General features: G+C 46.1%; 1 protein-coding gene across 2 annotated transcripts in view; it reads right to left on the reverse strand.

Annotated features, from left to right (window-relative positions):
- Positions 1–16,715: 16,715 nt before the first annotated feature.
- pcdh19 (protocadherin 19) overlaps positions 16,716–27,500 on the reverse strand; it is a 38,090-nt gene continuing 27,305 nt past the window's right edge. For both annotated transcript variants that reach the window (XM_084469463.1, XM_084469462.1), the window contains exons 3-4: positions 20,224–20,282; positions 16,716–16,740 (exon numbers count right to left, since the gene is read on the reverse strand). The gene's annotated coding sequence lies outside the window, so the exon portion shown is untranslated. The remainder of the gene's footprint in view (positions 16,741–20,223; positions 20,283–27,500) is intronic.

Consider the following 27,500-nt stretch of genomic DNA (forward strand, 5'->3'; position numbering starts at 1 on the left):
GAATTTTCTATAGAAGAGGATTATTGTTATTGAAATGATGATTATGCTTTCACGTATTACAACATATTCAACTTTAGTCTCTAAATTGCATGTGTTTCATAGCAGGGTCGGTGTTTGAATAAAAGCTTTAATAACTGTATTTTCAGAGCGCTGGCTTTGTGACTACTCGGTAAACATCTCTAGCCTTCTGATTTGTACGGATTTATCAAAAAGGAAATTATATTTTCGTAGTACATCTTTAAGATGGTTATATAATTATACAGGGTTTCCATAGCGACATTAATCATGGCTTGTGGATGAATGAAATATTTTCTTAAATAAGATATTTTAATGTAAGCATAATAACAAAACATGCCAGAAAAGTCCAAACTTTTCTGCAATTTCCGGGAAACACATTATTTACATGTAAAACCTTCACTTCAGGTGATGAAGAGGTCTGCTTGTGTTTTACGTCTTAATATCCCTTCAAATCTCTCCCTTGTTTTGTTTTTTTATTAAATTTACCTTTATGAACACGGTGGCGTGCGTGCGACCACAAAGCGTGCGCACTGTGTCTTCCTTAACGCTGCCTTTGCGACCGGGCTATTTATCACTGTCGTCCATTTTGTCCCTGCAGGTTGCCTCCATTAGATTAGGTGACTCCAAATCAAAATGGATGGTCCCGATGTAGCATTTGTGTGTTAATCTAATCATAAACCCTCTGAAAGCAGCGTGCATTCTGGAAGCAGAAAAGAACGTAAACCATGATGTTTAATTCAATCGTGTGAGTTGTTTGAGAATCAGTGAATTCCTGTCGCACTTATCCAGACGCAAGCAAAGCACTCCTACCTGTCAGCAGCCTCATCCCCGCCGCCCCCCCCAGGGTTTTTTCCCCTCGTCCCCGCCTCGCTAAGACTGCTTACTAGACTCCCGGTTTATCTCTCATTTCCATCTCGCTATCTTTCAAACACACTCACACACCGAGACAGACAAACACACACACACACACACACACACACACGCACGCACACACACGCACACACACACACACACACACCCCTCCTGGGTTGTCAGTGGCGCCCGCTTCCTGGTGCGGCCCTGACACCTGTCAGGGTTTTCATTAGGAGATCAGAGGACTGCAAACTAGAGACGTTCTCGTGTTGAATTTAGGGCAAGTCTGCAGCACAAACATGTAAGGCTCGTCTGCTCTTTATTTCATCCAACAGGGAAAGAGGGGCGGTGGTGTTGGGGGTGGGGGTGGTGGTTGTGGTGGGTTAGGGGGGGGGGTTGCTGACACAGAAGTACGGAAATATGGACCGCTGACGGAGATCGGAAAGGATGGATGGAAGATGGAAAGGAGGGAATAAACAGACACCAGGAACGGAGAGGATGGATTATGATTAGAAAGTTAACCCGAGGAAAATCCAGGGATGGATGGATGGATGGATAGATTAGATAAGATACATAAGTTAGATAGATTTATGGATATATAGATGGGTGGATAAATAGAAAGATAGATGGATAGATGGATAGATGGGTGGATAGATAGATAGATAGATGGATAAGATAGATTTGTGGATATGTAGATGGGTGGATAAATAGAAAGATAGCTAGATAGATGGATAGATGGATAGATGGATAGACAAACAGACTGAGTCTGTGCTGAATTTAAGTGTGAAGACGACACAGGAGTTTTCAGAGGGCGGAAAAACGCCTGAAATCAATTAGGAGGAGCGAAACCCAGCGGCTCGGCAGGCGGAGGAGCGGGGACACGGAGACGTCTGTCTCCCACTCTCCTGCTCTCATTCCTGGCCCCCCGCTTCAAGAACACGCCCACAGGGAGCGACCGAATATATGAGACCCGTCCTCCCAGGACGGAGATGGAAGCGCTCAGGAATGAAGCAGTCGTTGGTTCCTTGGCTAATTGAAGAGTCTTGGCTCCGGTTGAGTCTAATAGGCCAAAAAGTATAAATATATATATATATTTTTCTACTTTATTTCTACTCCTTCCAAGAACTACAGTTGTAATGCCTCCAATGTAATGGCACACCAAAAAAAAACACAAATAATAAAAGCGAAGCTAATAAAAGCCACTAAAAGAACGTAAGAACGGACGTCGCTAAAGGAGAAAGAAGAGAAAGGAGATGGGGATCAAAACGTTCCCCTTTCCACAGAGATACGTCGGGTGACTCAACCATACATGAATGTTAAGCCCGGACAAACGATGGATCATCCATAGCCGGCAGGAATTAAGGGAGCGTTGTGACGATCACTGGAACTGAGAGGGGGGGGGAGGGGGGGGTGGGGGGGGGCACGGGAAGAATGGAAGAAAGAGCCGATTTAGCTCTTTTTTTATGTCTCTGTATTTGAGTCTCCTCCCTTAGCTCTCCCCCCCCCCCCCCCCCCCCCCTCTTCCCTCTTCCTGACACACCGCGAGCTGGGGCTACCGCGAGCTGAGCTGGGGCTACCGCGAGCTGGGGCTACCACCGCGAGCTGGGGCTACCACCGTGAGCTGGGGCTACCACCGCGAGCTGGGGCTACCACCGCGAGCTGGGGCTACCACCGCAAGCTGAGCTGGGGCTACCGCGAGCTGGGGCTACCGCGAGCTGGGGCTACCGCGAGCTGGGGCTACCAACACGAGCTGGGGCTACCGCGCGCTGGGGCTACCACCGCGAGCAGGGGCTACCGCGAGCTACCGGGGCTACCGCGTGCCGGGGCTACCACCGTGAGCTGGGGCTAACGTGCACCGGGGCTACCGCGAGCTGGGGCTACCGCGAGCTACCGGGGCTAACGCGCGCCGGGGCTACCGCGAGCTGGGGCTACCGCGCGCCGGCGCTAACGGTCAGCTCTCGGTGTTCTCAGCGAGGATTCGCCGGGCGCCATATCGTGAGCGTTGGCATCGTCTGTGGAGACAGGACAGAGCCCCATGGCGGCTGTGAGATAGCCTTCCCTTTACAGATATTTAGTCAATTTCATTTGTTTCATTTGTTCCTGAAAACACAGATTTTTGAATCCGCAAGCGACTGAGTATGTTTACACGTGGAGGTCGGGGCGGGGTCGGGTTGATCCGTGGAACGCGTCGCCGTTTTGCAGATACGGGCTTCGGAACGTAAACGCAAACCCTCCGGATTGGGATCTACAAGAAGGTCTCTTCAGAAGCGCTTTGAGGAGCACCAGCGGCTGGAGACACAATGGATCCTGTAGCAGAGGAGGACGAGCGCGACCGGGCGCGAGCGACAGACGGTCTGCGCTTCAGACCGCTCAAAGGAAACAACCGATGATCGTCGTGATACGGGGCCGGGATTTCTACCCCGGAAAAAACCCGGGGACTCTCAGAGCCCCTGGCACCTCGATACCAGGGGCTGACGGTAGGACCCCAGGCGAAGCCGTCTTTGTGCTGGAGGTAATGCTTCATCCACTGGGCAAACACCTCCTCTTCTTCGCCACTGGGAATAGTAAACACTTTCAACGCTCGGGCCTGGGACTTTAGTATCTACTTCCTGGCTCGCCTCCCTCTCCCCTCCCTCCCTCTTCTTCATCTTGGTATCAACACGAGAAAGCAGCGCAATAAAACTAAACACAAACAAAAGCACACAAAAGGGAAGGCAAATCAAGGCCGCTTCCATCCTCGTCTGGGGGTTCTCACTCGCTGTCCTTTGGCAATTGCCGTCTCTCAACTTGTTTTCTGCTCCGGCTGCCTGCCAGGAGAGCCAAACTACACAGCTATTCCCGGCAGACAGCTAAACAGCGGGACGTTTACAGAACCTGCCTCTTTTGTCTCCAAAGCGTTTCCCCCTGCACTCACTCAGTCGAACCGCCGCCGGCCGTCCATTTACGGCAATTAAGACGGATGAGCTCCACGTTAGGGTCCGTCCCCCCCCCCCCCCCCCCGCCCCCCGGGGTGTATCACTCGGGGTGTATTAACCAGGAGAGAGAGCAGCAGTCACACACGGCTCCATTTGAGCCTCAGCATTCACGCCGGTTCAGAGCGGTGGAATATATAATGAGGCATCACACGCACTCCGGGGGGACGGGGGAGGAAGCGACGGGGGAGGGAGGGAGAGACAGAGGGGGAGAGAGGGGGAGAGAGTGTGACAAGAGGGAGGGAGAGAGAGAGAGAGAGAGAGACAGAGAGGGAGGGAGAGACAGAGGGGGAGAGAGTGTGACAAGAGGGAGGGAGGGAGAGAGAGAGACAGAGAGGGAGAGAGAGACAGAGGGGGAGAGAGTGTGACAAGAGGGAGGGAGAGAGAGAGAGAGACAGAGGGGGAGAGAGTGTGACAAGAGGGAGGGAGAGAGAGAGAGAGACAGAGAGGGAGAGAGAGACAGAGGGGGAGAGAGTGTGACAAGAGGGAGGGAGAGAGAGAGCGAGCGAGAGGGTAGACTAAGGCCCTTACTAGGAGACGAGGATGGTGTTCTGATTCTGTTCCAGCGAGTAAAGGCCATCACTCAGTTTTCTTACTACATAATTAGACTGTTGAGATGGAAATAGGAGTGACAATTTCATTTGGGACCGCATTACATTTGCACGTGTGCTTGGATTTCTACCGTCAATTCATTTAATAATTATGAACGGTTCTCATTGCGGTCCGGGGCCTCGCTCTGTCACGCAGTGTCCTGGAAGCCAGCGACAGGACATGCTGTCAGGAAGCCATTTTGTTCCATCCTCACAAGCTCTCGCTCTTGCTCTCTCTCTCTCTTAATCTCTCTCTCTCTCTCTTTCTCTCTCTGTCTCTTTCTCTTCCTCTCTCTGTCTGTCTCCCTCTCTCTCCCCCTTCTACCCCCCCCCCTCTCTCTCTCTCTCTCAGAGGGAGGCAAATGTTCATTTCTATGCCCACGTCAGGAGGGACACAAACACTCATTCCTTTTAAAATGAGGCTCTCTGGTTCTCCACTGGCCTCTGGTCATCTGGAGGAAAGTCTTTTTAACCAGCGCTGTGTATCACTTTATGCATTCAGACGCCATTCATCAATTTGGACCGAAACAGATCCAATCATGGAGGCGGTAATGGGAAGGAAAAGGCTGCCTCCTAGAGCTCTCCCCACTTGAAATATTCCTCATCGACATCATCTCTAATTGTCTCCAATAATGAGATCCCAGCATTAGAGGAGCTGTCAGTATGCATTCCGTTGTGTTTAGTTTTAGAAGCAAAAGGGGCTTTTTTCTTAGCGAGATGTGAAATAATTAGGGCAGGGCGTCCAGTCGTCAACAAATGCGCTTATCATTGTCCATTACGATACGAAGCTGCTTAGCACACACCCGTCGGAGGACCATTCCAACAACGGCCCGTTTGCCAAGTCTGGCAACATCAGTGGCGTTTAGTTTTTTCCCCGAAGTCAGCTCAGTGATTACAAATCAAAGGAACGGGCTGTGTGAACATGCACGCGCACGAACCAAAGAGCATACACGCACATACACACAAGCAAACACACACACACACGCGCACACATGCACATGCAAATGCAAATGCACACGCACACGCGCCCACACACACACACCCACACACACACACACCTCTGTGTATTGTGTGCCCGAAAGGTGTGTGTGACATAACCGGAAGCCCATCTCAATCCGACAAAAAGACTGTTATTAAATAACATAATGACAAACTGTAGAGATTGTATTTACTTAGAAAACTACTAGAAAACTAGAAAACTACTTTGGAAAAGGCAACTGCTTTTTTTAATTGCCTCTCGCCCGTTTAAATGTCACAGTCATGTAAATTAGACAGCGACCGAGAGGAGATATCACCCATTTCAGACACTTTCAAAAATAACGTTGATAAATGATATCAGATTCAACTCAAACTACCTTAACCTTGTACAAAAACATCAAAGTTGAAGCAAGTTGGGCTTGAAGATCATATACAACTTGAGCCCTCAACCATAAACAAAAACAGACTTTGTCTCCTGCTCTGTACACACACGTCCCGTCTGCCCACGCGTCCACACACACACACACACACACACACACACACACACACACACACACACACACACACACACACGCACACACTTTCTCCTAGCCCAGACACAGTTGACTGGCAGGAGTGTAAAACAGACACCCGCCCTTACACCAGCTCCCGCCAGCAGATGTCTTCCTCAACAGCGAGAAGCCGGCGACTTTGGAAACATCAGCATTAATTCCCTTCACTAAACGATCCTGCTGAATAATGCATGGAGGCGCGGGCAGATATGTAGATTCCCACCTTCTCTGTACCTTTGTCAGCCTTAATTGCTGCCATTCAAGAAGCTGTGAGGCCGGTCAGCGCTCGAGATCACACGTGGCTGCTAGGAGTCAATACTGTTAGCCGAGCCGCTATCAAAGGCCTGCCCTCCGAGAGAGATCCCTCACATTAGGGCGTCTTAGGGGGACATCAAAGCAGAGGTACACTTCTGTGTGTGTGTGAGTATGTTATGTGTTATTCACATACTTCTAAGCACATCTGAGGGCCTTATCATGCCATTGGCGCACACACACACGCACACACACACACACTTATACCTACACACACACAAACACACACATACACGTTTACTTTACCAACAGGGGACTATCGGTTTTCATCAACCAAGTGTGGACCTCTATTTCTGGTCATTTTAAAAATACAAAAACATAATACAGAGTTTAGTTTTAAGTACTTTTGTCATAATATAACTTCAAATTGTTGTTTTTTATTTTTTTTAAAGAAGTTGCCAAGAGGGGACTTGAATCCTTAAGCGATATTTACATATCTAAGAGGGGACTCCATTCACTGCAGCAGGGGAGCTGTCTGGGCCTATTGTTTCACTCAATGAGTGTTTGCCAACCGCAACTGTTGCTTCTGTCAGTCTTAACAGTACAAGAGGGGACCTTCTAGTGAATTTAATTGTGTATAAAAATAAATGCTCTGGAATCTATCTTGAAGAGAAAAAATAATCTATGTAAATCACAGATCCCACAATTGTCAGAAATGTTTCCTCAAAATTGACAGTTATTTTTTTTTAAAGCAAACATATTGTGCACTCCCATGTTTATAATAATATAAAAAAACTTGAAAAACATCATTTCAAGATATATTTAGAACAGTTAAAAAATGTGTTTTGCGATTAATTTGCGAGTTTACTATGGACAATCATGCGATTAATCACGATTAAATATTTTAATTGATTGATAGCCCTAGTTAGTATTTTTGCTCATGACAAAATTTCCCTCATGAAATGTCTAAAGGCTCTATGAATTATTTTTTTACTATAGAGGAAGCAGTAAACTATTTTTTTCTAACCTAATGAATACATAAATGCTGGAGTGTAAGTGTCGCTCCATACCATTTAACAGGGGACCAGTGTCATTTTGTACAGGCAAAGAGGGGACTTCTGTCATCCTGTACAATCCAAGTGGGAACCATCTTTTCTGTTTAACAGCACAAAGTAATAAAAAAATCTACACATTAAACTTTCTTTGAAGGTCTGTATACTATTGTGCAGGTTCTGACATATGCTGTAGGTAACTCCATCAAAAAGACAGATGATAGCTTTAAGGCTGTTCAAGTGCAGGGAACAGTGTTTGTTGATTGATTGAACCGTGATCAATTGTGGTAGTTAAAACTGAAGTCATGTTATTGTGGAAAAACTGTCCCTTACATAAGTTCACATTCAAAGAACAGACAAACTTTGTGCTCTAAAATATAAAAGATGGTCCCCACTTGGATTGTACAACATGACACAAGTCCCCTGTTAAATGGTATGGGGCGACACTCACACTCCTGCATGGATCTATTCACGAAGTGTGGAAAAGACTAAATGTAATCCTCAAAAGATGAATAACCAATAATCATCTTTTAAGATATATTTAGAACAGTTAAATGTGCGATTAATGAGCAATTTGCAAGTTAACTATGGACAATCATGAGATTAATCACAATTAAATATTTTTAATTGATTGACAGCCCTAGTTAGCCCTGTTATATATAAGTATTTTTTCTTATGACCAAATGTCTCTTATGAACTATGGAAGAGCTGTCTAAAGGCTCTATGGCAAATTATTTATTTTCTACTATAGAGGAAGCAGTAAACTATTTTTTTCTTACCTAATGAATACATAAATGCTGGAGTGTAAGTGTCGCGCCATACCATTTAACAGGGGACCAGTGTCCTTTTGTACAGGCAAAGAGGGGACTTCTGTCATCCTGTACAATCCAAGTGGGAACCATCTTTTCTGTTTAACAGCACAACGTTAAAAAACAAAATTCTATACATTAACCTTTCTTTGAAGGTCTGTATACTATTGTGCAGGTTCTGACATATGCCTTAAGTAACTCCATCAAAAAGACAGATGATAGCTTTAAGGCTGTTCAAGTGCAGGGAACAGTGTTTGTTGATTGATTGAACAGTGATAAATTGTGGTAGTTAAAACTGAAGTCATGTTATTGTGGAAAAATATCATTTAGAAAAAACTCTCCCATACATAAGTTCACATTCAAAGAACAGACAGACTTTCTCTGTGCTCTAAAAGATGGTCCCCACTTGGATTGTACAACATGACACAAGTCATGTCCCTGTTAAATAGTATAGGGCGACACTCACACTCCTGCATGGATCTATTCATAAAGTGTGGAAAAAATGTTATCCTCATCAATACGTCATGTGACAAAACTTGACAAGAAAGAAATAATTGTTTAGTGTTTTGTCAGTTTCAGTGTCAGAGATGTTTCCTGCTATATCTCTCTGCAGAGGGATATGAACATTTTGTCCCAGATCCTTAAGAGGATATTCAATTGTTTGCAAGTAGAAATGCTGCCTGGAAACAAATATTTAAAAATAATGACAAATAAAGATTCATCAGATTGTCAACAATGCAAGAGTTAAGTCAGCTAGAAGATTGATTTAAACCCAAAAGGCCACTGTTAAACTACTGTATAGATTTCTTCTACTATGCTCTGCTGTAATTCTTTACCATCTCCCATTAAAAAAAAAAGAAAACTAAAATAAATAAATTTAAATGGAATGGACACATGCAATGATGCTTCCAGAGACAAAAGCTTCAAAGCACCTACAATGTCAGAAGCAGTGAGAAAGTCACAGACACAGTGCTGCTGGTTGTGGTTCAAAGTACAGAAATGTAAATGTATACTGCAATACTCATACTTAACCTTAATTTGTGGTTTTCTTTCTGATTATCACACAATTGATCAAGTAACGATGAACACATACTGGTGAATAAAGAGGTGAAACCATTTCAAGGCTGTCAAAAATTGCGGAATCTCAGAATTTGATGTGAGAGTTTGCATAAAGTGGAAGGCACACAACCCATGCAGCAATTTAAAAAAAATAATTGTAGGTATTATAGTCATAGTTCTTCTTTAGTCCTAGCTCAGCTCTTTATTCAACAGGGTTGACTTTGAACAAAGGTAGTGGTTGGAAAAGAGTACAGGTCAACTTCCCACTTTTACTTGCAGCATGCAGTTACCACAATGTATCAATCAATATTTTCAAATGTTATCCTGGTAATCCTTATCAGTGGTACAAACAATGACATAATGATTTTCTGATCTAAGACATAGGCTTGTTAGACAAATAATTTAGTAATGAAATAATTGAATAAACGAAACACTGCATACCTTTTTATTTAGAATAATATGCATTTTTAAATAAAGGGCGTCTTTCTTTGCATATATATAGTGATGATATTTAGTGATGTCTGTTTGTTTTTTATCATCACTATATATATATAAAGAAAGACGCCCTTTATTTAAAAATGCATATTATTCTAAATAAAAAGGTATGCAGTGTTTCGTTTAGTGATGTCTGTTTTTCTGTCTGCTGTACCCTAGTCTCTTGTGATCAAGGGAATGTGATCTCAATGAGCTCACCTACTTAAATAAATACTATATAAATTAGGGAATATCTTTTTAAGGAAGACTGTTCAGTACAGTTCCACAGACTTGACAAGGAGGATCTAAGCTTTACATGTCTTGCAACTGCAGGTTGGGGGTTAGGGTTAGTCAAACTTAGGCCCCTGAGTGCCCACTATAGAAAGGCCTAACGACCATCGTCAGCTCCAGGTAACCATCCCCCACACTGCAGACGATTAGACAGACACAGGTTGAAACAGAATGATGAGCAGAGAGCAACAGCATCTGCTAAAATACCCCCCTCCCCCGCTCTAAGTCTCTCACTTCTCAGAGGCAGCACTCACTCAAGTTAGGATCTGTGAAGGGCATGGTTGCTGGTCACTCAACTTCTTAATGTCCACATAATGAACTAAACCATAAAAAATATAATATAATAATATACAACTGTTTCTAAAAAGGTGTCTATGAATGCAATTAAGTCATTACTACACCATGCACAATGCCATACTATGAAATTATCATAGAGACATTAATGATTATTTAATCAATCAGGCTCCTTTAGATATGCATTTCACCCCATCAATGTACTGGTAATTTTTCATGTCTTTATTATTTTTTTTTAAATACCTTAAAAAGGGTTATTTTCCTCCAACACAAGTCTGAACTAAGCAGCACAAAGTATGTAAATCCATTCCATATCTCAAAATTAGACCCCCCCCCCCCCCCCCCCCTAAAAACGGTATATAATGTGAAACAAAATTGTATAGTTACAAAATCCTACTGTATCTCTATAGTTAAATTAGTCTTTTATTATGATCACAGCTATTTATTAGAATTCAAGTGAATAAATCAGCTAGTTTGATATTATCTATAATAAAACTGGCATGTCTGATCCTAAGATATATATATATGTGTGTGTGTATATATTCTGGACATTTGAGTTCACCTTTTATCTACATTGCTGAGGCTATAGTGAGAGGTAAGTTCCACATGTTTACCATTCACCATGTATTTCTCGATTAATTCAATATTTTCTTCAACTATGTTGTAAAAATACTGTTCTGAGATTAAAATACATGATTCTCTGTTCAAATCAGTATGAAGATAAAAACAATTCATGAAAGAAACTCAGTTGCTTTGGTTATAATTAATAAGCCAGAAAATGGTGTATTCTTACAATCTGGCCATAGCATTATATGTGTAACTATTACAAAATATTTCAAAGGAGTAGTTTGACCTTTTGGTGAAAATACAGATTTGCTTACTTGTCAGGGGTTAGATTCGAAGATCACTGCCACTCATATTTGTACACTAAATCACAGCCAGGAGGCTTGTAAAGTAAAACAAAACATAAACATGATGGCTAATTGGTATGTTGTGACAGTTATTAAACTTGTATCATACTTATATTATCTGAACAAGATTGAACAAAATTCAAATTATAGACACCCCAACTGTCAATGGAGACATGTTTGTATATTTATATTTACACATTTTGTTACCCATCATTTATCTCAGGAATTTCCGTATGTGATGAGGACTTCTCTCATTCTTAACAATATTAAACATATGCTTTGTAAACTGCCGTTAATACTTTTACGTATTGTTGACACCTAAAATGTAGAGTGGCCTTTATTTGTTGAGTATAAAATTAGACTGTGAAAAAAGTAGGCATACAAAATGTTGGTTAAAAACTGTAAAACATAGTAGTTGTGAGTGAGGGGATGGTAGGTATGATTAGTGAATTAGATGATCAATCTACCATTCTTATCAGTCAAAGTTGACACTTGGTATTGTTAGGAATTTAGGATTAATATATTACATATCATGGGAACTTTGTATATTTAAAATTATTGATTTAATACCATACATGTTTCAGAAAACCTCTACTTCCTCCTGTGATATATGAAATCATATGCAATCATTTAAACTCTGCTCTCTCACAGTTTTTGTGCATTTTATAGCAATCTCGATGGAAGACAGCATTTGAAAATCTTGACTCCAAGCTCGGCATGATGAAAATCGACCATATTGTATATTTTATCTGTGAACAGTGTTCTTTTGATTGATTCTCTAGAAGAGCTATTTTACAGTGAAAAGATCCATGTTGCCTGTGCCTATGTTAAATCATAAATGTGATATCAGCATATTTTGACCAATTTTTTAAATATTAGTCAAACAACAGCAAGGATCAACAAAGCAAAATTCTCCACTATCAGCCTATGTGATGATGAGATGTGTCATCACATCCTCATCCAACAGCATGATCTCAAAGGCTCAGGAATCAGTGCTTCAGTAGAAAAGTGTGAGGTGATTAATTTGAATAGAGACTGTGGGGGTGGGGGGTTGAATGGTTTTTCAGGGGGGACCTAAGTATGTAAGAAGTATGCAAGTATGTGTGTGGGGGTTGGGAGAGGGACTCTTCACACCAGTGTGAGTGTGAATGTCACTCTATGCTATCTAAGAGGGAACTTCTGTCATTATATATCAGCCAACAGTGGACCCCTGTCATTCCATACAATACAAGTGTGGACATTTTTCTGCAATGCAACAATTCAAGTGCATTTCTTTAAATATAGATTTGGGACTGAAGTACATTATAAAATTGGTATCACTAATTGTAAGATGGTAAATCAAGGTACATTTTGGGGATTGAACAAATTGAAAGGTCTTGACCCTAAAAGTATAAAATTCTTTTAGCACACTTATTTATTATATATTTTTTATTGGTACAAATTAATAGATATGATCTTGCTACTGACTGTTCTATTCCTAATTACAGCTTAGTGTCTGTTTTCTTTTCCCTACATTTTTAAATTCTAAAGTATGCTACTTACTACTCCCTTGCCTTCTGGGTAGCCCTTTAATTTATTTATTTAATACAGTGTCATAGTCGACAATTGTTAAGCGATCCATTAAAGCTTCTCATTAAAGATTCTGTTACAAAAACGTACTAACATCATGTTGGACAAATAATTATTACATTAGTTGAGATTACTATCTTTTCGTTACAATATATTTTTGTTATTTCCTCTTTTGATAAAAGCAGAAGTGTGAATGTCGCTCCACGCTATCTAAGAAGGGACTTGTGTCATTTTGTAATAGCCAACAGTGGACCCCTGTCATTACATACAAAAAAGTGTGGAACTTCTTACTGTAATGTAAATCAACAGATAAAATGCGTTCCTTTAACCATAGACTAAGCAGTTTGCAGTTGTGAAAAAAATAAAAACCTTATTAAGTTGTCCATTGTATCTCAAACAAACTTATGATTTCTGGGCCTCTATCCTATATACCATGCTAAAGTACTCTATGGCAATATCCAAAATAGCAAGTTCTGTTGTTGCTATCCTTAGATATATAACTTATAGAGATATAAGCTGTAAATACAGCTCACTCAAAAAGCCATATTTAGATCATATTTAGATTGTTATCTCTTAAGAACTATCAATTTTACTTATTTATTTCTTACTCATCTATGTTGGAGTGTGAATGTCACTCTATGCTATCTAAGAGGGGACTTCTGTCATTATGTATCAGCCAACAGTGGACCCCTGTCATTCAATACAATACAAGTGTGGACATTTTTGTGTAAGGCAAATCAACAATTAAATTCATTTCTTAAAATATAGATTGGGGACTGAAGTACATTGTAAAATGAATGGAATTCACTAATTTGTAAGATGGTAGATCAAGGTAAATGTTGGGGTTTGAACAATTTTAAAGGTCTAGACCCTAAATGTGTCATTCTTTTACCAGACTTATTTATTATAATTTTTTATTGGTACAAATTAATATATGGTCTTGCTACTGACTGTTCTCTTCCTAATATATTCCTACTAATTACAGCTTAGTGTTTGTTTTCTTTTCCCTGCAGTTTTAAATTTTAAAGTGTTAATGTCACTCTATGCTATCTAAGAGGGGACTTCTGTCATTATGTATCAGCCAACAGTGGACCCCTGTCATTCCATACAGTACAAGTGTGGACCATTTTCTGTAATGCAAATCAACAATTAAAATGCATTTCTTAAAAAAATAGACATTGTAAAATGTATGGAAATTACTAATTGTAAGATGGTAAATTAAGGCACATTTTGGGGATTGAACAATTTCAAAGGTCTAGACCCTTAAAATGTATTTTAGTTTTTTATAATTTTTTATTGATACAAATGAATAGATAGGAACTTGCTACTGACTGTTCTATTCCTAAAAACACTAACAAATCATGTTTGACATTTAATTATTACATTAGTTGAGATTACTATCTTTATCGTCTATCCTGTCTTAACTTTTAAAGCTGAGCCTTTACATTTTGTTAGAAAAATACACTAAAATATCATGTTTCAAGAGACTGGTTTTCTTTACTAAGTAGGCTGTTTAACAGCCCTCTACAGTCTGAATGACCTCTTGGGGCTGCAGGCCGTTCACACAATAGAGGAGTGTGATTGAAGCGACGTGTGTGAATTGGTCATTGAACTCCCAGCTCTGGCCAGCAGAGGCGCTGCTGAGTATGGACTAAACACTCACACACTTTCAGGTCCCCTCTTGGCAAAAGTTGAGAAAATGCACCAAAATGTTTTAGGCATGTTTTTAGCTTGATTTAAGGCATGACCAAGAGGGGACCTGAAAAATGTCCCCTCTTGGCTCGGAGGTCCCCTGTTGGTGAAGGTGTTACGACACCGAAGTCCCCTGTTGGATAGTTAGGCAAGTGCAAACAGACACACCTAAAGATACACGTATACAAACACACCCACACACACACACTCACACACCGACTCAAAGAGAAATACCCAAACACACAGTTGTCAACACTTGTCGACACACACACACACACACACACACACACACACACACACACACACATTTATACCTACACACACACACACACACACACACACACACACACGCACACACACAAACATACACACCTAAAGATACACGTATACAAACACACCCACACACACACACTCACACACCGACTCAAAGAGAAATACCCAAACACACAGTTGTCAACACTTGTCGACACACACACACACACACACACACACCCCCCCCTGCGCCCCTAGCGCCCTATGCACCCTATGTGTAAACGTAGTGTGTTGTGGTGTGTTGTGGTAGCGTGTTGTGTTGTGTGTCAGCGTAGTGTGTTGTGGTGTGTTGTGGTAGCGTGTTGTGTTGTGTGTCAGCGTAGTGTGTTGTGGTAGCGTGTTGTGTTGTGTGTCAGCGTAGTGTGTTGTGGTGTGTTGTGGTAGCGTGTTGTGTTGTGTGTCAGCGTAGTGTGTTGTGTTGTGGTAGCGTGTTGTGTTGTGTGTCAGCGTAGTGTGTTGTGGTAGCGTGTTGTGTTGTGTGTCAGCGTAGTGTGTTGTGGTAGCGTGTTGTGTTGTGTGTCAGCGTAGTGTGTTGTGGTGTGTTGTGGTAGCGTGTTGTGTTGTGTGTCAGCGTAGTGTGTTGTGGTAGCGTGTTGTGTTGTGTGTCAGCGTAGTGTGTTGTGGTAGCGTGTTGTGTTGTGTGTCAGCGTAGTGTGTTGTGGTAGCGTGTTGTGTTGTGTGTCAGCGTAGTGTGTTGTGGTAGCGTGTTGTGTTGTGTGTCAGCGTAGTGTGTTGTGGTAGCGTGTTGTGTTGTGTGTCAGCGTAGTGTGTTGTGGTGTGTTGTGGTAGCGTGTTGTGTTGTGTGTCAGCGTAGTGTGTTGTGGTAGCGTGTTGTGTTGTGTGTCAGCGTAGTGTGTTGTGGTGTGTTGTGGTAGCGTGTTGTGTTGTGTGTCAGCGTAGTGTGTTGTGGTGTGTTGTGGTAGCGTGTAGTGTTGTGTGTCAGCGTGGTGTGTTGTGGTAGCGTGTAGTGTTGTGTGTCAGCGTAGTGTGTTGTGGTAGCGTGTTGTGGTAGCGTAGTGTGTTGTGGTAGCGTGTTGTGTTGTGTGTCAGCGTAGTGTGTTGTGGTGTGTTGTGGTAGCGTGTTGTGTTGTGTGTCAGCGTAGTGTGTTGTGGTGTGTTGTGGTGTGTTGTGTGTCAGCGTAGTGTGTTGTGGTGTGTTGTGGTGTGTTGTGTGTCAGCGTAGTGTGTTGTGGTAGCGTGTTGTGTTGTGTGTCAGCGTAGTGTGTTGTGGTAGCGTGTTGTGTTGTGTGTCAGCGTAGTGTGTTGTGGTGTGTTGTGGTAGCGTGTTGTGTTGTGTGTCAGCGTAGTGTGTTGTGGTAGCGTGTTGTGTTGTGTGTCAGCGTAGTGTGTTGTGGTAGCGTGTAGTGTTGTGTGTCAGCGTAGTGTGTTGTGGTGTGTTGTGGTGTGTTGTGTGTCAGCGTAGTGTGTTGTGGTAGCGTGTTGTGTTGTGTGTCAGCGTAGTGTGTTGTGGTAGCGTGTTGTGTTGTGTGTCAGCGTAGTGTGTTGTGGTAGCGTGTTGTGGTGTGTTGTGGTGTGTTGTGGTAGCGTAGTGTGTTGTGGTAGCGTGTTGTGTTGTTGTGTCAGCGTAGTGTGTTGTGGTGTGTTGTGTGTCAGCGTAGTGTGTTGTGGTGTGTTGTGTGTCAGCGTAGTGTGTTGTGTTGTGTTGTGTGTCAGCGTGGTGTGTTGTGTGTCAGCGTAGTGTGTTGTGGTGTGTTGTGTGTCAGCGTGGTGTGTTGTGGTGTGTTGTGGTGTGTTGTGTGTCAGCGTAGTGTGTTGTGGTGTGTTGTGGTAGCGTGTTGTGTTGTGTGGTAGCGTGTAGTGTTGTGTGTCAGCGTGTTGTGTTGTGTGTCAGCGTAGTGTGTTGTGGCGGCGCGGCGGCGGCAGGTCCTACCTTGGTCGGGCAGCTGGCAGACGTTGGGCGGGACGGTCATGTTGAGCACGTCGTTGACGGCCGTGTCCACGTAGTGGCCCCGCTGGACGTCATGCTCGCTGTCCGTCTGGTCGCTCTCCTCGTGCCCGCTGTCCTTCAGGCTGTTCCCCTCCAGGTCCTTGAAGGTGGATGTGCTGCATGGGGGCCAGCGGGGACACAAGGGAGACGCTGGTTAACTGACAGAACGCCTGCACAGGTGACCCCACAAGGGAGACTCTGGTTACCTGACAGGACGCCTGCACAGGTGACCCCGCAAGGGAGACTCTGGTTACCTGACAGGACGCCTGCACAGGTGACCCCACAAGGGAGACTCTGGTTACCTGACAGGACGCCTGCACAGGTGACCCCACAAGGGAGACTCTGGTTACCTGACAGGACGCCTGCACAGGTGACCCCACAAGGGAGACTCTGGTTACCTGACAGGACGCCTGCACAGGTGACCCCACAAGGGAGACTCTGGTTACCTGACAGGACGCCTGCACAGGTGACCCCACAAGGGAGACTCTGGTTACCTGACAGGACGCCTGCACAGGTGACCCCACAAGGGAGACTCTGGTTACCTGACAGGACGCCTGCACAGGTGACCCCACAAGGGAGACTCTGGTTACCTGACAGGACGCCTGCACAGGTGACCCCACAAGGGAGACTCTGGTTACCTGACAGGACGCCTGCACAGGTGACCCCGCAAGGGAGACTCTGGTTACCTGACGCCTGCACAGGTGACCCCACAAGGGAGACTCTGGTTAGCTGACAGGACGCCTGCACAGGTGACCCCACAAGGGAGACGCTGGTTACCTGACAGGACGCCTGCACAGGTGACCCCACAAGGGAGACTCTGGTTAGCTGACAGGACGCCTGCACAGGTAGCCCCGCCCGCATTCTCCCCTTCTCTCTTTTTTTCGTTTTTTTTCGCTCCCGTGTTTTTGAGGATCAAAAGGGTCTGAGGGTCTGAGGGTCTGAGGGTCTGAGGGTCTGAGGGTCTGAGGGTCTGAGGGCGTTGGTCAGAGGGTCTGAGGGCCTTGGTCTGAGGGTCTGAGGGCCTGAGGGTCTGAGGGTCTGAGGGTCTGAGGGTCTGAGGGCCTTGGGTCTGAGGGTCTGAGGGCCTTGGTCTGAGGGTCAGAGGGTCTGAGGGTCTGAGGGCCTTGGTCTGAGGGCCTTGGTCTGAGGGTCTGAGGGTCTGAGGGTCTGAGGGTCTGAGGGTCTGAGGGTCTGAGGGTCTGAGGGTCTGAGGGGGCACCCCTTTCATCTCCCTGGTTCTCCTTTCCTTTCTTCCCCCGACTCGTCCTTTTTATTACAGTACACTCCATTCCTTTGAGCTAACCATTTCAACTGTTACCGATTGAATCAAACCTCAAACTCATTTCAGGAGCGTTTTTTTTTTTTTTTAAAGACGAGTTCTGGGCAGAAGGACTCGTGTAGCGGTGACCTTTGTGACCTTTGTGACCTGGCGGGGGAGCGGTCGCCGTCGTGTGCACGCCCGAAGCGTGACGCCGCGCTCGCTGCAGCTCTCCGGGGCCCAGGGTCCAATTAAGTGTGCATTCAATTATTTATTTATTTACTTATTCAACGTAGCACTGCTCTGTGGGCCATGACAGAGAGAGAGAGTGTGTGTGTGTGTGTGTGTGTGTGTGTGTGTGTGGGAGGGGCGGTTGGCGGTTGGGGGGGGGGGGGGGGGGGGGGGGAACGGCTGGCTCTGTGAGCTGTCGACGAACAAGCGACTCGCAGCAGCCAGCCACTAACATCAGACAGTGCAGTGTTAGGGAGTCGCTGGAAATAAGATGGATGGGAGGGAATGCCGGGAGCCCACAATCTGTGCATCTGTCTTGTTTGACGCTCGCAGTCAATAAATGGGCTGGTGTGTGAAGGGGAGTGCGCCAGCGTTTGTGTGTGTGCGTGTGTGTGCGTGTGAGCGTGTGTATGGGTGGATGTATACGCGCGTGTGTGTGTGTGTGTGTGTGTCTGAAGAGTGGGGGCGCACGAAACAGCTGCACCACCACAGCTTGATTTACCCTTGTTTGATTTCCAACCCACTGGAACAAATTTTGTTTTCCAAACAACGCTAATAAGAGGGGTGTGTGTGAGTGTGTGTGTGTGTGTGTGTGTGTGTGGGGGGGGGGGGTGGGGGTTGTGTGGGGGTGCACATGTGGCTGTGAGCAGGGGGAGGCACACGGTCCAGGGCAGGACACGAGGAAAGTAAGATAGGAGATGCAAAAGGCAAGATAAGGCGCTATGCACAGTCTGAGTGAAAAAGGACGACTAAGGTTATACTGGAATATGTTTGTATGCATAACACTTACTAAACAACAATTAATAACGGCACGGCACAGCCCACTGCACCCCTGTACACCCCCCCCCCCTCCCCAATCTCGGGGCGGAAACTTCTCCCAGCAGAGGAGAGAGGAGAGGTCCTCTCTGATGCTATCAGTGTAATTGCAGCGGGTGAGAGAGCGCACCTCCTAGGTCTCCTGAAAGGGAGGTCTTTGTGGCGGGCGGCGGCGGCGGTGGGGCGGCAGGCCCACACTCGGATACACTGTGTTTACATTAACGGGGGGGGGGGGGGGGTGGGGGTGGGGTGGCAGGAGGAAATTGCTATAATGGGTTTTCCAAAGGCCAGGGTGGCCTCACACAATGGAGCCCCCTGGAATGCCCCGATAGCTGCAGACGAGGGGCGAGGGGGGGGGGGGGGGGCGAGGGGCGAGGGGCGAGGGGGGGGAGGTGGGGAAGGGTGGAGGGGGGGAGAGAATTATAGCACTGCAGCCAGCCGGCCTGGTAAGGAGACCTCACGGAGCTGAAGGACACTATTGTATGACCCTCGAGAGTCCCTGGGCACCCGTCCGCCCGACTGCCCCCCCCACCCCTACCACCCCTACCACAGCACCCCCCACCCTATCACCCACCCAATCACTCCCACAGCCAGATCGCATTCCCTGCAACAGGTGGATGCAAATAAATAACAAATAGATTCCACCTCATCGCTTCTTCACACAAAGTCCGCAGTTGCTCAGGAGATACGGTGGGTTGAGTTGTAACCGGAAGGTTGCTGGTTCGATACCCGGCTCTACCTAGCTGATTGTCGAGGTGTCCCTGAGCGAGACGCCCTCACCCTGACGGCTCCTGACGAGCCGGCTGTCGCCCTGCGGGGTCGACTCTGCCGGCGGAGTGTTGAGTGTGTGTATGAACGGTTTGCTTTGGATAAAGGCGTCTTCTATATGCTTCTATATTTAATATAAATCTAGATGGTGGCCTGCTGCGTGACATCCATGACACATTTATATTGTATTAACAAGTTGTCACACAAGACCAGAACATGCTATAAATGCAATGATCATACGGAGAAGTACTTCTATTTTAAGCCTTTGAAGGCACTGTTTTATGTCATTTAATATCATGGCTGCTCCCCTTATTTCGTTTCAAGTAATAGGATTTGTTCCTGAATAGATTCTGCGACGCTAAATGCTAAAATGTGATACACACACAAAGTAGAAACACCCAAGCCACCATCCAACGGCAGAAAAAGCGTAAAGTAGCGGTGCGGTAATTGGAGAACAACAACACGGAACACAGCGGTGGGGGACGTGCTAAAAGCAGACACACCTGAAGCATGACTTAAGACATACCTTTTAATGAGGTGGGCTCTGCTGTTCACGTAACTGGAGTCGATGGAGTAGTTTTCCGTCTGTAACAGAAACAAGAGGGATGCAAGGGGGGGGGGGGGCGGGGGGGCGGGGGGGCGGGGGGGTGGGGGAGGGAGGAAGGGGGGGGAGGGGGGTAGGATGGAGGGGTAGGGTGGGACAACAGAGAGAGGCTTTTAATTATGGAAGGCACCACAATAATGTTCCAAGTAATTGGCTTTCAATAGAAATGTTATTTTACACAAAAGGCCGCGCTGCGCAGCATTGTCTTTCTGAGAGTCGCACACAAAAACACAAGAATGGCGGCGGGGAGCTTGGCCAGGAGTAGGAGAATCTCCTCCTTGCCTCTCCTCTTTCCCTCTCCCCTGCTATGTGCCCTTACTCCCTTACTCTGTTTCGCTCCCCTCCCCTCTCCCCTCTTCCTCTCCTCTGATCTCCTTTCCCTCTCTCTTCGTCTTCTGTTTTTCTCTCCACCCCCTTAGCTATCCACTCCTATCCTCTTCCTATCTCCTCCTCTCCTCCTCCTATCCTCCTCCCACCACCTCCTCCTCTGGCGGTCATGCCCTCGGTATTTGAAATGTTATCGAGACCAAACGCATCACACACACACACACACACACACACACACACACACACAACCACACACACACACAGAAGAAGAAAAGTCAGACATCCCCTTTTCCATGCAGAAACTCACTTCCCAGTGTTTAAATATACTTATAAGTGAACAAATCTGCAAGTAGAGGAAATTAAGAGAGTACCCGGGGAATGGTTACTTTGCAATTGCAGATGAAAAGCCTTTCAAAAATATGCATACGATGGATCTCTGACCCACATTAGAGAACACAGTTCAAAGACACTCGGCATTTAACTTCTATTTTTCCCCGTCTTCATCACATTTTTCACATTTCTTAAGCCCACATTAACATGGTATAGGCTGGAGAGTTCCCCGGCAGAGGGAAATGCACGCTGTCATCGTACACAGAGCAGAGGAGTGTCTGCAAAGCATCCCCTCACACTAGATAAGAGAAGAGACAAGTGCTCCTAAAGGACGTTCACAGTCATGCTAAAAGTAAGGTTACAACCCTTTCAACAAAACTTTATAAGATGCAGCTGTTGTCGGAAACAATAAAAAGGAAAAGGAAGAAGAGAAAAAGCAGTACTCTCACAGGCTCTCTCTCTCTCTCTCTCTCTCTCTCTCCCTTGCTCTACCTCCCTCCCTCCCCCTCCCCCCCCTCTCTCTCTGCAGCAGATACCGGGTCCAGATTAAAACCGAAGGCCGCCAGACCTCCGAGGAGAATCTTCAGCATTGAATACATGGAGAAAAAAAAAGGCTGCCAAGTATGTCCCTGTGATAACAAAGGTTAATGGAGTCGCCGGAGTGCTGGCGTCGGAGCGTTACGTGAGCTAGAGACTGTATTCCACACAGTCCTCTCAGACACAAGTGGGTCAACGGTCCCTATGGGGGCAAGACGACAACCACACAACCATTTGTATAAAGAGAAAGAACAACGTCGAGAGAGAGAGAGAAAGAAAAAAAACCCGGACTCCACATGCCACGGGGGTTAAAGCCTTTCAATTCCTCTCGCTGTATAGGGCCTGTATATAAACGTCAGGGTGGATTTCACGGCTGGATGCTCACAGGGCAGAGACGGCGGAGAGTCTGCCTCCAATCTCCCCCCCCCGAACAACAACAACAACAGCATCAAATCCCACGCAGACAAATCACAACCAGCTAATGCGTTGTCTGCCGGCGACAAACGCCTCCCCCTGACCTGTCGGTGGCAGCGGTTTTTTTTTTTTGGGAGACCTCACGCGAGATTTTAGACCAGACCAGATGCGCCGCCGCCGCCGCCGCCGCCGCCGCCGCCGCCGCCGCCGACGTTTGCGTGGACGCTCCGAGCGGCGGCCGCCGTAACGTTTCTCTGACGGCTTCAGAGGCACATGTAAACAACTGCGGAGGCGGCCATTTTAAAACGCCGCCCTGCCACCGCGCAACAATGTGCTGCGGCTCTCTTCCGTAGTGATAATAATAATAATAATAATAGCAGCGAAAACCGGTCTGCGGAGAATGGGGGGGTAATTATCGGCCGACGTTTCGCCACGGAGTCAACGTCAACTCGGTCCGGATGAATTGAGTCTCGGCGAGGAGGCAGTGAGTGTCGCCACGGCTCTTTGATTCCCTGGTTGTGTTCGCCGGCGCTAACAATAGCAACGTCCTCATCAGGGGCGAAGGCATGCGATAGAGGTGTTACAGACGGTTGTGCAGCACGGATGGATTTATACCATTCCGCTTTTTCATCACTCTCACCTTACTGATCTTCAGCTTGTGGTGATCGAGAAGAAAAGTTGCCAGTGGGAGCCGCACGGTGTTGACACCAGTCCTGCTCGACAATATTTTTATCGATATAATTGGCAGCTTTCTCTGAGGTGACATGCACACGGTAACATTAAGGCTGATACTCCATCCGTTTAGTAATTCATAATAATTACCCCTTAATTAATGATGGAGGTAATCACCGTAAAGGCAGCGGCCTCGTCGGGTGACACTAAAACGTACAGCCGGATATGGAGGAGCTGCGGTAATGGTACAGCAGCGCGCTACCTGTGCTCTACTTTGTGCCCCAGTGATCAGAGATAATCCATTATTCAGCCTCCTCTATGTCTCGCTGTGCATCGAGGGGGGGCGGCTAATGAACATGCATAGCAGGAGCAACAAGAGCATAAACGTCATTAAGGAGACAGCAAACTCATCTCCCCGTCCCCCACCGCCTCCCAGCGGGGGGGGGGGGGGGGGGGGATGGACGGCCGTACGGCGAGTGGAGGCACGGCGGGCTCAAAGGGAACACACGATATGTCCCCGATTCTCTGTCGCCGTTACAACGGGGATGTGTTCTCCATAATGCAACAGTCCTCCAAGGTCCTTACATCAGCTCCCCTCAGCCTGTTCGTTACTGTCTGTTGCCCGCTATGCAAATTGCGAATATGTTCACGGCGAGGGAAATGTTCAACTTGAACTACTCAAACCACTCAAATCAGACTCCGCCAAAGTATGCTCCTTTGTCATTGTTATCTTAGTTGTGAGAATTAAGAAAGCTAATTACGTTCTCTAATCAGCTGTCCGTATAAGGTCATGACCAAATTTGGATATTGGGGCGTGCATCGGGTTTAGCGAAAAACTAACTGCATAGTAACAGGCATTTGATAGGCTGTGAAATAATTCAGACGTTTCCTTTTTGGGCGAATATACGCAAACATACTTCATTTGGGAAACTATGGTTGGGTTAATGACACCCAGTTGTTCATTGTGCAGTTAAATGTAATAAGGTACCATAATAATAGACTACAAATATGTGAATATTTATTTTTTTAAACTTTCATAAATATATATGTATTTATATATATACAAGAATAATATATATGTATACAAAACGATTTTTACATATATTGGAATGGCCAATGTTCCCCAGCCCGTTACGGGTCCGCGGCCCGGAGGTTGAGAACCGCTGCTTTAAATAGAGTGCCAGTGCTTAAAACATTTATTGCAGGTGCCAACCAAAGGAGGCACTAAGCATATACAAAGCGTTCAAGGTTGTCAATTGCGATTAGCATGCGCTTTAACGCGAAGCGCCGATAGGCTGCGGCAGCTGCTCCCCGGGGCTCAGCCATCTAATCGCCAGAATTTTTTAAATGAATAAAAAAGTTACGATTTCCATTTTAAATCAATTTAATACACATACAGATAAATACACCGGAGGCCTCTCCCCCGGCATTAGTGACTCACTCTGGGCTCCTTATTCTGAAGGAGATTCGATTAAAAAAAAAAAGAAGAAGAAAAAAAAAAAATGAAAGAAATTCCTGGCTTCCTGTTCAGAAACGTAAACGTCCAAGTATCTGACTTGACCCAAATTGGAGAAATGTCAATATTTTCTCGCCGGGTTCAAGTTTCAGTGCAGAGGAGGAGGGGGGGGGGGGGGCTGCTATATCACGGTGAGGATCCCACAAATGGCTTCCTAATCAGATGGGACAACGTGTTGTTGTGAGCTGAGAGCCGCGCCCGTTTGGCAGCTACAGCCACTCCAATCCCACAATTATTGTTCTGTTTCATTTCGAGGACCCAGCGAGAGAGTCTCTCGTGCCACTGGCTGACTAATAGGTGGTGTCAAGACCAGCAAACGGAGGGGGGGGGGGGGGGGGGGGGGAGGGCGGGGTGATGTTTGACCCCAGGGACTCCCCCCCCCTCCCCTCCTCCCCTCACCACCGCCACCGCCACACCGCCACCACTCATCAGTGTGGCCCACCTCACCCCTTGTGACTCTTTCTCCAATAAACCGGGTTTTGAGGATGAAAAAAGAGAGACGGGGGGGGGGGGGGGGGGGGGGTGGTGGGGGTTGAGGCTTGGCTCAGCTCTTTGGCACCGAAAGGAAAAGCAATCTCCTCGCCTAGTTGCTACCGTGAGATTTGATTTGCCTTCGTCCCAGCGTGACAATTGGTTCCGTAGACTGGATGCAAGTGTATTCATTGTGGTGGGCCACGGGGGGGCAACCGGAGAGAGGAGCAGGGATGGTGGATGGCGGGTGGGTGGGGGCAGGGTGCGGTGGAGGTGGGTAGGGTGGGGCTCTGCAGACGACAGCACTCACACCAGTAAGCAGCAGATACGATCAACAGATGCCACAAAGACAGGGGGAAAAGAGAGCAGAGATAAGGTCACACAAGGCCACTCTTTTATATGCATTAGGTTTTTCTTTTTTTTGCTGTTGCACATTTCCAGTATATCAAATAACTGCAATAAAACAAGCGTTTTTATGCTGAAAACAATACGTCCCGGGGTGGAGGGGGAGATTTCAAAGGCGGTATAAAGATGATACTCAGGGTTTAATGGTTGAACTCACTGTTTGATGTACGTGTTCCACCACTATTCAATGTAACCTGAGTTAAGGTGGCTATTTTGAGTTTGAAAAAAATAGCATTGACGTGGCTGCCATTTTGATAAACGTACTGTAGTTTGCTATCAGACTGCATATATTCTTGGATAAGAGTGCTAATAAAGAAAAGGAAGAAGGGAAAATATAACAAACAGCCTTGCATTCAGATCTGATCTGGAAAGCCGTGAAATCTTTATAGTCACCGACTTTTAAAGGACTTGAAAAACACATTGCTCAGGGCAATGTTGTTTCCATCTACACACAAACACACACACACACCCACACACTCCAGTATCAGCTCATACTGTCGTTTGCCATTTTGTTTGTGAGTTTGTGATGACAGTTTCAATTTCCGTCTCGATTGTCACTGAATTTCAAGCTCACTCCTAGACTTCCCCCGGTCCGGGAAGGAAATGTGACACGTAATAAGCCTGTTTTTGATATCCTCAGGAAAAAAGGATGTATTCTGACACAAAAATAATCAGATAGAGAGCCAACACATGCAGATTTACAGATGCATGTATCCCTTCTGCTGCATTACTTCAGTAAGTCAGAGACGATTTGTGTGTGTGTGTGTGTGTGTGTGTGTGTGTGTTTGTATTCCTGTCTGTCTTTCTGTCTGTCTATCTGTCGAGTACATCTATTCCAGACTGAGTTTGCACATACACACATGTTGAGCCAAGATTTCCTTCACAGTTCAACTGTCAAAATCAACCATTCAGCCTACGCCTCGCAAACACTCTTACAGACATTTTTCCCAGCATGCCCTGCGTCTACTATCTCCACATTTGCATTACTGTGCTGGCACTCAGTCATCCCCAGGTTTTCACCCTGCAGCACCTCTAAGCAGCTCAGCCCAGCTCAGTGTGGGAACCATGGCAAAGACCCAGCCGGCCGCCTCCGCCATCTCCTCAACCAACTCCGCTCCCAGTCCTCCTGAATGGATTCATTTTATGCACTTCATGTAAGGTGCTGTTTCACACAAGGCAGACTCCGAGATGTATCTCAGCGCGCGTGGCTTTCTGCGACTCCATATTCCACGGCGACTTCACCCCCTACAGCCCACTGCGACTGCTGCTACCGCAGCTGCTGCTGGTCGATACGCCGCGTTACACCGCATTCTACCCATGATTACAGAACTTCACAAGGTCCTCTGCCGCCCGCCCGATTATAGATTCAGCTGCTTCTTAGGGGGGGGGGGGGGGGGGGGTGACAACCTCAGACCCACCTCAACAACCTCCACCACCATCCCGCCACATCCACCAACACCAGCCCCAGACTACCCAATACCACCCCCACACTACCCAACACCCCCATCATCACATAACCCCCCCCCCCCCCCCAACCACCCACCACCACCACCACCAGCAGCAGCACCCCCTCCACCCTTGGGGAGGATCAGCGCTAAAGAGGTTGAAGTAGTGCCCTGAGGCAATAGCACGGTGGTGGATGAGATTACATTTTCTATTTCTGACTGCTCTAGGGGGCTGATGGGCTGGGCGGGGTGGGGGGAGTCGGCCAATGGTGAATACAGAGAGTTGTGGCCATTTAATGTCAACTGGCTCTGCTGCAGCCTCAAATCAAACACAATCAATCGCAACAAAGGGGCCCTGCAGATGTGACAAATAACCTGCCACATTCTCTGCATCATTTCACTTCATCAGCCATCACTCCACCCCAAAAACCAATCGGCCATTCAGGAATCAATCACGTTATGAGAGTGAGTGATTTGGTAGTCAGACTGTTGGCATAGCCTTTTAATGTGCACTCTGTCCGTTTTGTACATTTCTGTACTTGATGTTGGCCGTGGGTGCGCCGGGATTTAAACAGCTGGGAGGGTGAATGAAACATCACAAGGTCAAGTCTGGCCCGACCACTTGTGTGCGCTATTGTTGCTGTTGCTAAGTGTGTCGCAGACTTTTTCGTCAAAACACAATGCCACTTCCTGGAAGTGCATCCCACGCGTTGAGTGTGACTTCCTGTGTAAAGTGAGGACAACTAAAATACTTCAACGTATAAAAAAAAAAAACCTCTCATCAACCATCCTGTGTGCAACTCATGAACGGTGAAGCTCTGCATTCAAAATCAACCCGTCGCTCCCTCTCAGTCGCAGACAACAGACAACCGTCCAATAATATATTCAGTACATGTATTATTAATATGTATTATTATTCCGATTATTATTAGGAAAAGAAGGAAACAGCCATGACCGGTGACCGTGCCACTCAGACCCCGCAGGCTCCACGCTGACGCCGTCAATCCAGCTGTGATTAATTATACATACATTAATAGCAAGCGCATTCATTATTCATGAGCTTCTCAACGTCAAAGCCGCCC

The sequence above is a fragment of the Micromesistius poutassou genome (genome assembly GCF_964030765.1).
Source record: "Micromesistius poutassou genome assembly, chromosome: 6".
Lineage (NCBI taxonomy): Eukaryota > Metazoa > Chordata > Actinopteri > Gadiformes > Gadidae > Micromesistius > Micromesistius poutassou.